Consider the following 12,588-nt stretch of genomic DNA (forward strand, 5'->3'; position numbering starts at 1 on the left):
TGGGCTGGTTTGTTCTGTCAGGGTGCGGTACAAATAAAGAGGGAGCGAGGACTCAAGTGAAAAGAAATGGGTATTTATTGAATACACAATAAAAATAAACACAAAACAAACCCACGAGGGGAAAAAAATCTAACATGGCAAAGACAAACTACCAGGGTCGGGAACAAGGAGCATGAAAACGACAACGACAACGAACCAGCACAGGACTGAAGACACAATGAGATTAAATAGGGGACAAACAAGGCGGGTAATGGGGAAGAACAGGTGGGGCAAATAAACCAATAATCAGATAACAAGAGGGGTGGAGTCAAGACAAAAGACAGGAGCACACATGACACAGAAAATAACAAAAACACCACCTGTGCTAAACAAGACAAGACTGACATGTGACAGTATTATGATGTTATGATGAACTATTTGCCTTTCTCCACTGACATTCTATGATGTTCAAAGCGTTTCTAATGATGCTGATTTCCAGAAGGCAGACTGAGATGGCAAACGTGAACTGGGTTTGTGTAATATTAGCAACACATTATTAGCTGTTTGATAACGTAGTCAAGTCAAAGGATAATCATATTAATAACCGTTATGTGTCCGACGTTGTAAAGGGCGATAGCATTGTGCAGCGTTTACTACAGTAAAGTTGAGCGACTGGATCTCTGAGCTGGTGTGAGTGAGTGGAGGCGGGGCTCATTTGCATATTCATGAATCCGCATATACTAAATGAAGCAAGGGTGTAGAGTTACATTCAAGCTATTTTAAGGCATGAATAATTTTTTTCACAGGAAAAAACATTTAAATATGTAATTTTGCTGATCAAGAAGAGTTTTTAAGTGATAAAATTATTGACTGCAGGGGGACTTTAGTATATTTGTTATTGCAAATTTGTAATGATAGTTCAGTTAGTACATTTAAAGGAATCCTAAAATGAAAATCGTCATCATTTACTCACCCTGGTGTTGTTCTAATGCCGTTTGCTGCCCTTCTTTTATGGGCCACTGCTCATTTACGTCCATATACTGGCAGTGAATAGCGACCAGCATCAAGCTTTTAAAAAAGAATGATCCCATGAGACACATGTCAAATATTCCAAGTGTTCTCGGGGTGTATGAAAGGGGTTTCATGAAAAACAAACCAAAATTGTATGTATTATTAAACGAAAATCCTGACCTTGACCATTGATTGGTCTGTGCATGGCTACATGCTTGTTCGTGTGCGTCTATTTAGTGCCACGAAAAATACATTGCCAATAAATCACCAAAACATATCCTTTCTTCACTGAGTTAAATATTTCTGGTGACCGTCAGAATGACAGATGTGAATCGTTACGATGAACCTGGGTTGTATTTTGTGTTGCGTTTTTGTTAATCTTAATTTCTCACAACTTGTGTGCTTTTTCTGGGCGAGACGGAGTGAACTGTGGCGCTGAGTCTCATGAATGTGCATGTCATACAGAGAAGACCAATTGACCAGGTCAGAATTTTCTTTAAATAATACTTTAAATTTCATATCGTATAGCCCCAGAACACTAGGAATATATATGTCTTGCCACTATTGGGCAAACAGGTCTTATCCTTAATTATTACAATTAGCCTGAATCATTTGTAAGCTAGATTTATGCCTATTTTTTCACATCTTCGTGGCACACCACAATGATTTCCGTCATCTCATGTGTTAATATTTTTTTAGTGTAACAATTTATGATTTGCAAAAATAACTGTTGCATCTGTGTAGATTACATGAGCAAAGTGTATGCGCGTTGTGCACGCTATACATTATGGTCAAGCATGCGCCCTTAAAATAGCATAATGAACAACGCGCAACGCGCCACTGACTTTAGACTAGGTTTTTTCTGGTCAGTGGCGCAATTGTTTAATGGAACAGCAAAATAGCACCAGGGATTGTTTGCGCCGGAACACGCCTCCTTTTTTGCGCTGAACCGCCCAGGTAGCGCAAGTTCATTCACTAGTTTAGCGACGTGCTTCTGTGGAGGGAAAAGCGCGCTTTGCGCGGGTGCAAAATAGGAATGACACATGCGTCGGTGTACAAAGTCAATTGCGCTGGGTGCAAGATAGGGCCCTTAGTTCTTTTAAAAATATATGTGCTCATCAATGTATATTTACTTCTTTCAAGTAATAAAGTATTCTCGTAAGTTTATAATATGCCATTGAAAATACATACGGGTAAGGGGTTCGAATGCCGGTCGCCAAGTTGCCCCTCCATCTGGAAAGTACATTAGCCAAAGAGGGACATACCCGTAAATTCAAGCTTCGCCTTTCGCGTTTTAACACTCGATGGCACCGTGTCGAATGTGGACGAGGTCGAACTGGAAGCCATATTAATCTTGGACTAAATCGGCCACCGTTGGAGTTAAAACGAAATCAGAATTGAGAGGAACAGAAACTAATATTCACTGGATGGTCATAAACCTTTTCACCACTAGATGGGGGAAAATATCACACAGTGTAGCTTTAAACGTAAAAAAATACTCTACAGTGAAAAGTATAATCAAGTACTTTAAATTATGCTTTAGTATACACATCAAGATAAATGTACTTCTTTAAATGCATGACAAGCGATTATTGAATGTAATTTAACGGGGGGTGTGAAAGAAACCCACACTGAGGTAACAGAAAAAGTTTGAAATCTTATTGATGTTTAATAGACATCGATAGAAAAAAGGACCATAGGTAGTGACAAGTGCTTACATGAGTCAGTCATTAAATCATTCACACATTATTCATTGAATCATTTGATTTGATTCATTCAAAAACATAGATTCATTCGGGTAGGAAATGCCACTTCTGTGTGTTGCAAAAACAGTAAACAAGTAACTGGCACTATTGTGAAATATGTATGTTACTCAACATCCCCTAAATTGCTTGTTGAACTGTTGTTTATTAAAAGCAATATCACATTTGCAATCAAGCTGTTGTTCAAGACATCTGTGATCCCGTGCTTCATGTCAAGTCAGAAACTGAAGTTCTGGAAATAGAACAAAATTTTGTCCGTGGGGAATTGATTATATGGTTGTGGTTTGCTATTGGTCAATCTCATGTGATTGACAGGTTGCCTCGTCCTCGTCATCAGAGAAGAGAAGAGATGCCTCTGTAAGAGGAAGGGGAAGATATTTTTATTAAATATTATGCGGCACATGTATTTTTATAAAAATATACATGGATCATATAATATCATTTGAAACTGGGGATGCACAATATATCGGCCACCATATCGGTATCGGCCAATATATATTCATCTTTAATGTTATCGTTATCGACTTAAAGCCGATAAATAATGTATTATTTCCTTCAGCTGAGACACTTCAGAACACCATGATGGTTTTGAATTGCTAAAAATATGATTGGAATCACTTTAAAAAGGAAAATACAATTCAGTGCAACATGTGCAGTGCAAGTCTGTCATATAGACTACATTAAATTATAATGAGAACGTTGTTATAATTGTGTGCTTGAGACATGGCTTTTAATGGTGAGACTTTTTTTTTCGGTAATCAGGCTCTCAAAAATTATATTATATTAATTACCGGTTCATCTCTATTTGAAACCATAATGAGAAGCTAGCAGATTTTTCTGTCATTTGTTCTGTCATTTTTTTAACAATAAGCTAATTTGGTGACATTTATAAGCATTTTGATGCACATGTGGACTAGTGTTGTAGTCAAGACCACCTAATCCGAGACCAAGACCAATTTGTGTTGAGACCATGACCAAGTCAAGACCAGCACTCCTTACATTCATAAAGATCCACATTAGCGCCTGAGAAATGACTTATTTGTAATCAATAAATATAATTAGAATAAGACACTATATAGAGCTGTTACCAATCAAATAAAATTACCCAATTTCATTAAGGATGTTAATAAATAAATCAGACAATGCACTGGCAATTTATTAATATCCTAGCAGTTGTGGTCTTGACTAGACTGGGTAAATCCAGCCCGATCTGCCGGCGATTTGATTTCATCCTGCAGCTCATGCTGGAATCCTGTAGATATTTCTATCCTGCTTGTGTTACAAATTTGTAGCCTAGAAATCTAGACGCACTCTAGCTGCAGCAAATGTAATTTGCAGCCAGGGCGTCTAGCAACTCTCCGTTGGCTTGCGAGCTGGAAAAACCAAACTCTGGTCAGGCCAATCACATCGTGTATACAGGGAGTGCAGAATTATTAGGCACGTTGATTTTCTGATCATATTTTTTTTCCAGGCACATTTGACCAATTCCAAACCACAGTAATCCTAATAACTACTATTAATTTAGTATTTAATAATGTATAAGTGATATATAATTGTTCATGAAGGCTGGAAATGAAAATCACCTTATATTCAGGTGTGCAGAATTATTAGGCATGTTTTCTTTTACAGATAAATTGAGCCAAAAAAGAGATTTAACTCAGACTGAAAAGTCAAAAAGTATTAAATGCCCATGAGAAGGATGCAATACTAATGCAATACTAGACATTGCAGTTAAGGCATGACCATTGGACAGTGAAATGCTTGTTGGGTCAGCAGGATCTGACAAAAACAGGTGGTGAAGAAAAGACACCTATTAACCGCAAAAGAATTAAAAATTAAGGTGAAGAATTAAGGGTGAAACCATCAGGAACCCTTTAGTCTCCAGCGCCACCATTTTCCAGAGCTGCAACCTACCTGGAGTCTCCAGAAGTGCAAGGTGTCAGGATCTCAGAGACTTCAGTTAGGTAAAGAATCCTAAAAAATGACCCCCACTAGATAAGAATCACAAGCTGAAGTGTTGTAAAATACATGAAGAAGGTTTTTTATAGGCTTTATAGGTTTTATAGGTTGAGAATGACTCTTGAAGGACCAGCACCACATCCTCTAGTACCACTGTTTGAAGAATTCATCTTCCAGAATCTGGCAGTACGTTTTGGGAGTTCATTTTAGTCCATCCTGAAGTCCGTTTTGCAGAGATGGACTAAAAATGAACTCCCAAAACGTACTGCCAGATTCTGGAAGATGAATTCTTCAAACAGTGGTACTAGAGGATGTGGTGCTGGTCCTTCAAGAGTCATTCTCAACCTATCTGTCCATAAAGCCTATAAAAAAACCTTCTTCATGTATTTTACAACACTTCAGCTTGTGATTCTTATCTAGTGGGGGTCATTTTTTAAGATTCTTTACCTAACTGAAGTCTCTGGGATCCTGACACCTTGCACTTCTGAAGACTCCAGGTAGGTTGTAGCTTTGGAAAATGGTGGCGCTGGAGACTAAAGGGTTCCTGATGGTTTCACCCTTAATTCTTCACCTTAATTCTTAATTCTTTTGCAGTTAACAGGTGTCTTTTCTTCACCACCTGTTTTTGTCAGATCCTGCTGACCCAACGATCATTTCACTGTCCAATGGTCACGCCTTAACTGCAATGTCTAGTATTGCATTAGTATTGCATCCTTCTCATGGGCATTTAATACTTTTTGACTTTTCAGTCTGAGTTAAATCTCTTTTTTGGCTCAATTTATCTGTAAAAGAAAACATGCCTAATAATTCTGCACACCTGAATATAAGGTGATTTTCATTTCCAGCCTTCATGAACAATTATATATCACTTATACATTATTAAATACTAAATCAATAGTAGTTATTAGGATTACTGTGGTTTGGAATTGGTCAAATGTGCCTGGAAAAAAAATATGATCAGAAAATCAACGTGCCTAATAATTCTGCACTCCCTGTAGAGTCGGTGGGCGGCTTAACATAATGACAGCAGAGTTGCGGCGGTTCCGCGTGCTACTCGTAAACAAAGAAGCTGGCGATTAGCGGCCTTTCGAATCGGCTTTGGCCGCGACTCTGGAAGACTTTGAGTTAAGCTTTTCTTTGAGAAAATGACAAAGAACGGCCCTGAAGTCATTCTTAAGAAAGGAAGATTTGTTCTGATTTTTGCCGACTGGATAAGGCGAAAGTTTAATCTATCAACAGCTCCGCTTCACCTTCTTCATTGCTCTGGTTGGTTGTAGCGCTGTCCTATTGCGTGCAGAGGGAATTTGAAAGAAAACCGTTTATCCCGCCTCTCAGATTGAGCCCTGCCAATGGTGTGTTCCCAGACCCAACATCTTGATGTGCGTCTGGCTTGTCAGGCTAACAAATTTGCGGGAAACAGTCACAAATCGGCTTATCCACCTGCCGCGCTATTGACGGGTTTAACACATTGACGGATCGAGAAGCGATGGATCGTTGGTCTGATTGGTTGAAGGACTATCCAATTGCATACAGAGTCATTTAAATTATGCGCGTTGATCACGCCTCTTGTGCAGTAGAAAATTCAGAGCAGATTCCCCAGACCAATGTTCAATCTTAAAAGATTGAGCTTGGTCTGGTGATAGCCAGACAAGGTCTTGACTGGTCTTGAAACAAAATCCAGAGTCCTCTAAGTCTGAGACTGAGACAAGACCGAGGACAAATGTGGTCGAGACCAAGACAAGACCAAGAGCTTAAAAAAATTGTCTTAAAGGTTTAGTTCGCCCAAAAATGAAAATTCTGTCATTAATTACTCACCCTCATGTCGTTCGACACCCGTAAGACCTCCGTTCATCTTCAGAACACAAATGAAGATATTTTAGTTGAAAGCTGATGGCTGAGAAAGGCTTCAGATAGGCCTCCATTGGCATTTAGTACATTTACACTCACAAGACCCATAAAAGGCACAAAAAAAGTTGTTACAAAGTCCATCTCACCACAGTGGCTCTACAATAATTTTACGAAGCAACGACAATAGTTTTTGTGCACAAAAAAAAATCTAAATAACGACTTTATTCATCAAGTTCTTGTCTTCCGTGTGTGCCTCGGAAGTGAACTCGGGAAGCACCACGACGCATGCGCGAGAATATGACGCAGATCCGGCGTTCGGACACATGACCCGGAAGAGAAGAGGAGATTTGTTTACAAGCAGAGGAAGACGCGCCGTATCTAAGCTGTTGAATTCTACATTGATCGTGCTTTAGGTCTTGGCCTAGTGCTCAAAATGGGGCTAAAGTGTGCATTTCATGGATTCCCGAACGCCGGCGCTACGTCATATTCTCACGCATGCGTCATGGTGCTTTGTGAGTTCACGGCAGAGGCCAAAACGGAAAACAAGGACGTGTTGAATAAAGTCGTTATTTAGATTTTTTTTTTCCGCACAAAAACATCGTCGCTTCGTTAAATTATTGTAGAACCACTGTAGTGAGATGGACTTTGTAACAACGTTTTTAGTGCCTTTTATGGGTCTTGTGAGTGTGAATGTACTGAATGCCAATGGAGGCCTATCTGAAGCCTTTCTCAGCCATCAGCTTTCAACAAAATTATCTTCATTTGTGTTCTGAAGATGTCGAACGACGTGAGGGTGAGTAATTAATGACAGAATTTTAATTTTTTTGGGTGAACTAACCCTTTAAGACCACACACTACAGCACAAATGTGAAATCATCTGAATTCAGATCGACCCAATGCTTCTTGTCTTAAAGGTCCCATGGCATGGCATTTTTCTATTATTTTATAATGTTTCCTGAGGTGTACTTATATTGTTAGTATGACGTTTACATCATAAAATGTCATAATTTAGAAATAAAAGGCATTTTTTCTATACTGCTGTTTGCCCTGTGGCTGAATGCCCTGCTTCAAGAGGCGTGTCTGCTGTGAGACTTCAGTAAAAACGCCCACTGTTGTGATTGGCTGACATCTTTGCATTTTAAATGAGCGGAGGGGGCGTGGTTTAACGAGGTCTACGAGGCACGAGCTGCTGCCAGAGAGACAGATGGACCTGAGTTCACTTCACATCAGTTCTCAGCATGTCTGAACTGTTGTAGTTACAGCATATACTTCAGGTTATTAGTCTATTTCTAGTCGGAGGGGCTGTCACTCATGTCAGAAAGTTAGTAACTTTAGTAAATTATGGATCAGCGCTGACTGGAGACGCGAACCATTTAGAACGATTCAGTCCGATTTGGTGAACTGATTCGGTTCACTAAAAAGAACTGGTTCAAAAGAAAGATCGTTCGCGAACCGGACATCACTAATGTACCAGAGACGGAGCTCAGCGATTGCTAACAAAGTTATTTATAGTAACTACTGAGTTATGAGAGCGCTGTCAGTCAGCGCGAGTTTATTGTGTTTGTATCTGAGAGTTCTGAATAAACACGAGTCCCAGTCACACCGAGTCCGTCTTCATCATTATTACCAACTTTGTAACACATGCAAAGTACCATTACAGCTGTCGAGATGAACGAGTTAAAAGTAAGTGTTGATAATAGCATTATTTTTAAAATAAAACAAAAGCGTCAGTGACGCGCGTTGAGTACACTGCGCAAACAAAGACACAACAGCAGTAATCGAATGTAATCCAGTTTATTGTGGGGCTAGGCTGGCTAGCCCGGATATGCTCACGCTTACCCCCCTTCTGCTTAATCTCACCCGCGTTTGGTGCCTCCGCTGTGGGCCAGATGCAGTACTGGGGGTCGGGGATGTTGAAGGCCAACGGCCAGTGCAGTCCGAGCTTCGGCGTGTGTGAGGCCGATGTTGAGCAGAAACTCATGACTGTATGCACATTTTAGAACCGATAGACGCGACGAGGACGTACAAAAACACTGACTCACAAGATAGAAAACACCGTTCTGTCTGGAGAGAGAGAAGCCGCATTGTGTGCACGAATAATAAATAATTAGCTACACATCAGAAATTACTGATCACAGATCAGAAGGAACTGAAAAAAGACTTCTCTTTTCATTTGTACATCCAAACACTGAGAAACTGCCAGCATTCACTCGTTCACAACCCATGATCTCTCGAGCATTTGCATGGGCGTGCCAGATTCTCTGGGTGGAGGAAAGGGAGGAAACTGTTCCTGCTTGGACGTCAAACCAGGAGACTTCAGGATTGGCTCGTCTGGCCTGTCATTTTCTCAAAGGCAGAGAAAGACAGCCAGAACTCGGGTTTACACCGATCAACATTTCTATCCACTTGGGGACAATATTCAGGCTAGGGGAACTCATATTAATGTTGAAAAACCTCATAAAATGAACATTTCATGCCATGGGACCTTTAAGTTCTGCTCAAAAGAACTGCAGTGCTTGTTATACATTTGAGCCTAGTTCAATCTGAGACAAATCAATGTTTGTTTGTTTCAGTGTTTTGAATTTCACTGCCTATTTGGCTGGTGTAGTTGTTTGTATATTGTTGCTGGTAGCTGTTTCCTTGTTTGTATCCTTATTTAAATTTGATCTAAAAGTGTGTTTTGGCTTTATGTGATCAGCGTTTGAGTGGCTTGGTGTCTGGTAGTTTGTGAGGAGGCATTGAAGAGGAAATGCAGCTTCATTAATGGTGGAAAAGCTCAAAGAAGGTGACGTGTGATATTTTAGTCATATTGTACAGTAGCCTTAAACTCTATCTAACTGTGCAGGCCTTGTATAAATGTCCATCCCAACCACCGGTCTGATCTCTGCCAGACACTCGCCACAGAGGCACATATTACTGCACAGTAAAACAAAAGCACAGAAAATTACCACTTCTATTTAAACCTCGCCCTGCCCCAATCTGCACTGTCTGTCTTTCACATCTTCCAATTGGGAAAAGTTCTCACTATCGAGAAAGTAAATACATTTTGAAGGTGAACAAGTGATTGTATGTTGTTGCACGGTGATGGACCAATTTAACCTTGAATAAAGTGAATCATAATAATAATAAAATAATAATGTCAGCCTGGTGTCTGACAAAAAAGGCTATGTTACTGAAGAAAAATACTCTCATACCACATTTGTTAATAAAACAGTTTATTACTGTGAAACTGTTGTAATGCTATTGAAAAATATAATCACTTAATAGCATAATTACTTTTACAATGACAACCTCATTAGAATACAAGTTAAATAAAACTTCATTTCTTTGTTTGCTGCCAATATGCATTTGACATTGTCAGTGGATTTTTATTCAAGACTATAAAGAAGAACCACAATATATTATATATATGGTAACACTTTAGTTTAGGGTCCAATTCTCACTATTAAAGTTGCTTATTAGCATGCATATTATGGGATATTGGCTGTTTATAAGTACTTATAAAGCACATATTAAAGCCTTATTCTGCATGATCATATTCTACATCCCATAATCACCCAATACCTAAACTTAAACACTTCTATACTAACTATTAATACGCAGTAATTAGGAGTTTATTGAGGCATAAGTCATAGGTAGCTAATAGTTAGTTATTGTGAGAATTGGACTTCTCAAACTAAACTAAAGTGTGACCATTATATTATATTTGTCATGTTAATAAAATAATTTGTACTGAACATCATTTTGACATGAATATGACTGTTTCGAACATTGATAATTCTCAGACATTTTTGTTGAGCAGCAAATCATCATATTAGAATGATTTCTGAAGGATCATGTGCAACAGTTATTTTTGCAAATCATAAATTGTTACACTAAAAAAATATTAACACATGAGATGACGGAAATCATTGTGGTGTGCCACGAAGATGTGAAAAAATAGGCATAAATTTAGTTTACAAATGATTCAGGCTAATTGTAATAATTAAGGATAAGACCTGTTTGCCCAATAGTGGCAAGACATATATGTATATAAGGACACCTGACAAATTGGTTTGTCCGTCAAGAACCAGGAAAAAAAATCGACTGAAAAACTGAAAAAACTGAAAGACTGAAAAAAAAAGACTGTGAAATCACTTTTACCATAATGTACAACATTACAACTTCACTTCTCTGTCTTTCACTGCTCTTACTAGAACATCAGTCTCCTCGGCTGTGAACCGCTCCTGGCGTGCGCCTGGTAAATACGCCATAATAATAGCAATCCATAATGGAACTTGCGCACCTGCTTTTAAAGGGAATGTTGGATGACGCTCGGATTGGTTTATTCACGTTACGCCCAAACCACACCTATGAATAATGAAGCTACTTCAGACCAACCCATTTTAGATTTGCGCCGGGCGCAAGAGCCATTTATCCCGCCGGGAAAATAGCAACAGCGCCGAGACCCGCCCACAAAGTTACTTGCGCTTCGCGCTTTGACACTTGCGTTTCAGATCGTTAAAATAGGGCCCATGGTGTCATCTTGCTTTATGACATGCTATTGCATTTGTGTTCGTACTGTATTGCAATAAATGTTAAACGACGGATGCGACAGCTTGAGCGACTCCCAAATGTGCTTGACTACAACAACTCTTCCTCATCTCTAAAGCAGCCCAACATGGCCTTTGTTGCACGTTCCCGAGGGCGGGTTTATGCAAATTTTAGGGTTAATGATGTCACTCACCCGTGAAGAAGCTCGTTGTAGTCCCTACCAGCCGTTTGTTGTAGTCCTTAAAAAGAGATTTCTGTAAAAGAAAACATCTCCTGTTGCTTTGAACTTTGAGCGTCATAACTTTGCAGATGTTGTTTATGCTCAAACAGCAACATAGAGACAGTGCGACACGGGTCATAATCTGAAGGCCATGCCCACCGGGGGGGAAAACAATCAAACCGTCTCCATTGACTTTGCATTGCGGGAGGCTGCCTCCTTGTCATTTCGGACTTATTACAAAAAACTGAACAATGTATAAAAGCTGATATGTGACAAAGTGAACTGCAAACAAGCTAAACAAAACCCAGAAGCAAAAACCCAGACGTTTTTATAAGCTGTTGACCCAAAAAACGAGCGTTTAAGTACAAAAAAGTGGATTCAGGCCATTGAGACAGAGCGCTATAGGTCATATTACACTGAGAACTACGGCGACTAGAGGGGAACGTGATCAGCGACAGTAAATATAATATATAAAACAGACATTTGGATATTTGACTTAACAGTGACAAAATGTTTACTGCACACATACACATACTGAGACATACTGAGTGTCAGGATCCCAAAATGTACCCATTCATCCTGCTGAAGCTTCACTTCGTATTGCCTGTATCCACTTTTATCTTCTTAAACGCTCGTTTTTTTGAGTCAACAGCTTATAAAAACTTATTTCTGTGTTTTTTAGCTTGTTTGCTGTCACATATCAGCTTTTAGACATTGTTCTGTTTTTTGTTATAAGTCCGAAATGACAATGAGGCAGCCTCCCGCAATGCAAAGTCAATGGAGAGCGTTGGATTGTTTCCCCCCCGGTGTGGGCGTGGCCTAAATACGCTCTGTCTCTATTACACTAGCCTGGATTCCAGACGAACTTTGCCCCGCCCACAACATTTGAGGTCGGAAAGTTCGGCCTGGACTTGATCCGTTGTGGAGCAACTATGCCCAAACCAGAGCCCAATGGTTCGGACCAATCAAATTGTCAGGGTGGGCTTTATACGATGATGGCAAGATGATCAACAGTAACGTAATCATCCACATCACCAAAGAGCGCTTGGGTTGAATTCGTTCGAATCCTAAACGGAGAACTTGTTCGTATATGCATTCACCTTTACTATTTCTCTCCAAAATGATGATCGTGTTAGTAAGTACTCCGTGCATCCTTAAATTATTTTACAACACCGGCAAAGATCGTTTATACTCATCTTCTTCTTCTACTTCTTCCAGCGTACGTGCAGTTGAGTTCTGTTGACAACTATACGCCACTTGTCACTTACACCATTG

The sequence above is a fragment of the Gobio gobio genome, assembly GCF_949357685.1.
Source record: "Gobio gobio genome assembly, chromosome: 20".
In the NCBI taxonomy this organism is placed as follows: domain Eukaryota; kingdom Metazoa; phylum Chordata; class Actinopteri; order Cypriniformes; family Gobionidae; genus Gobio; species Gobio gobio.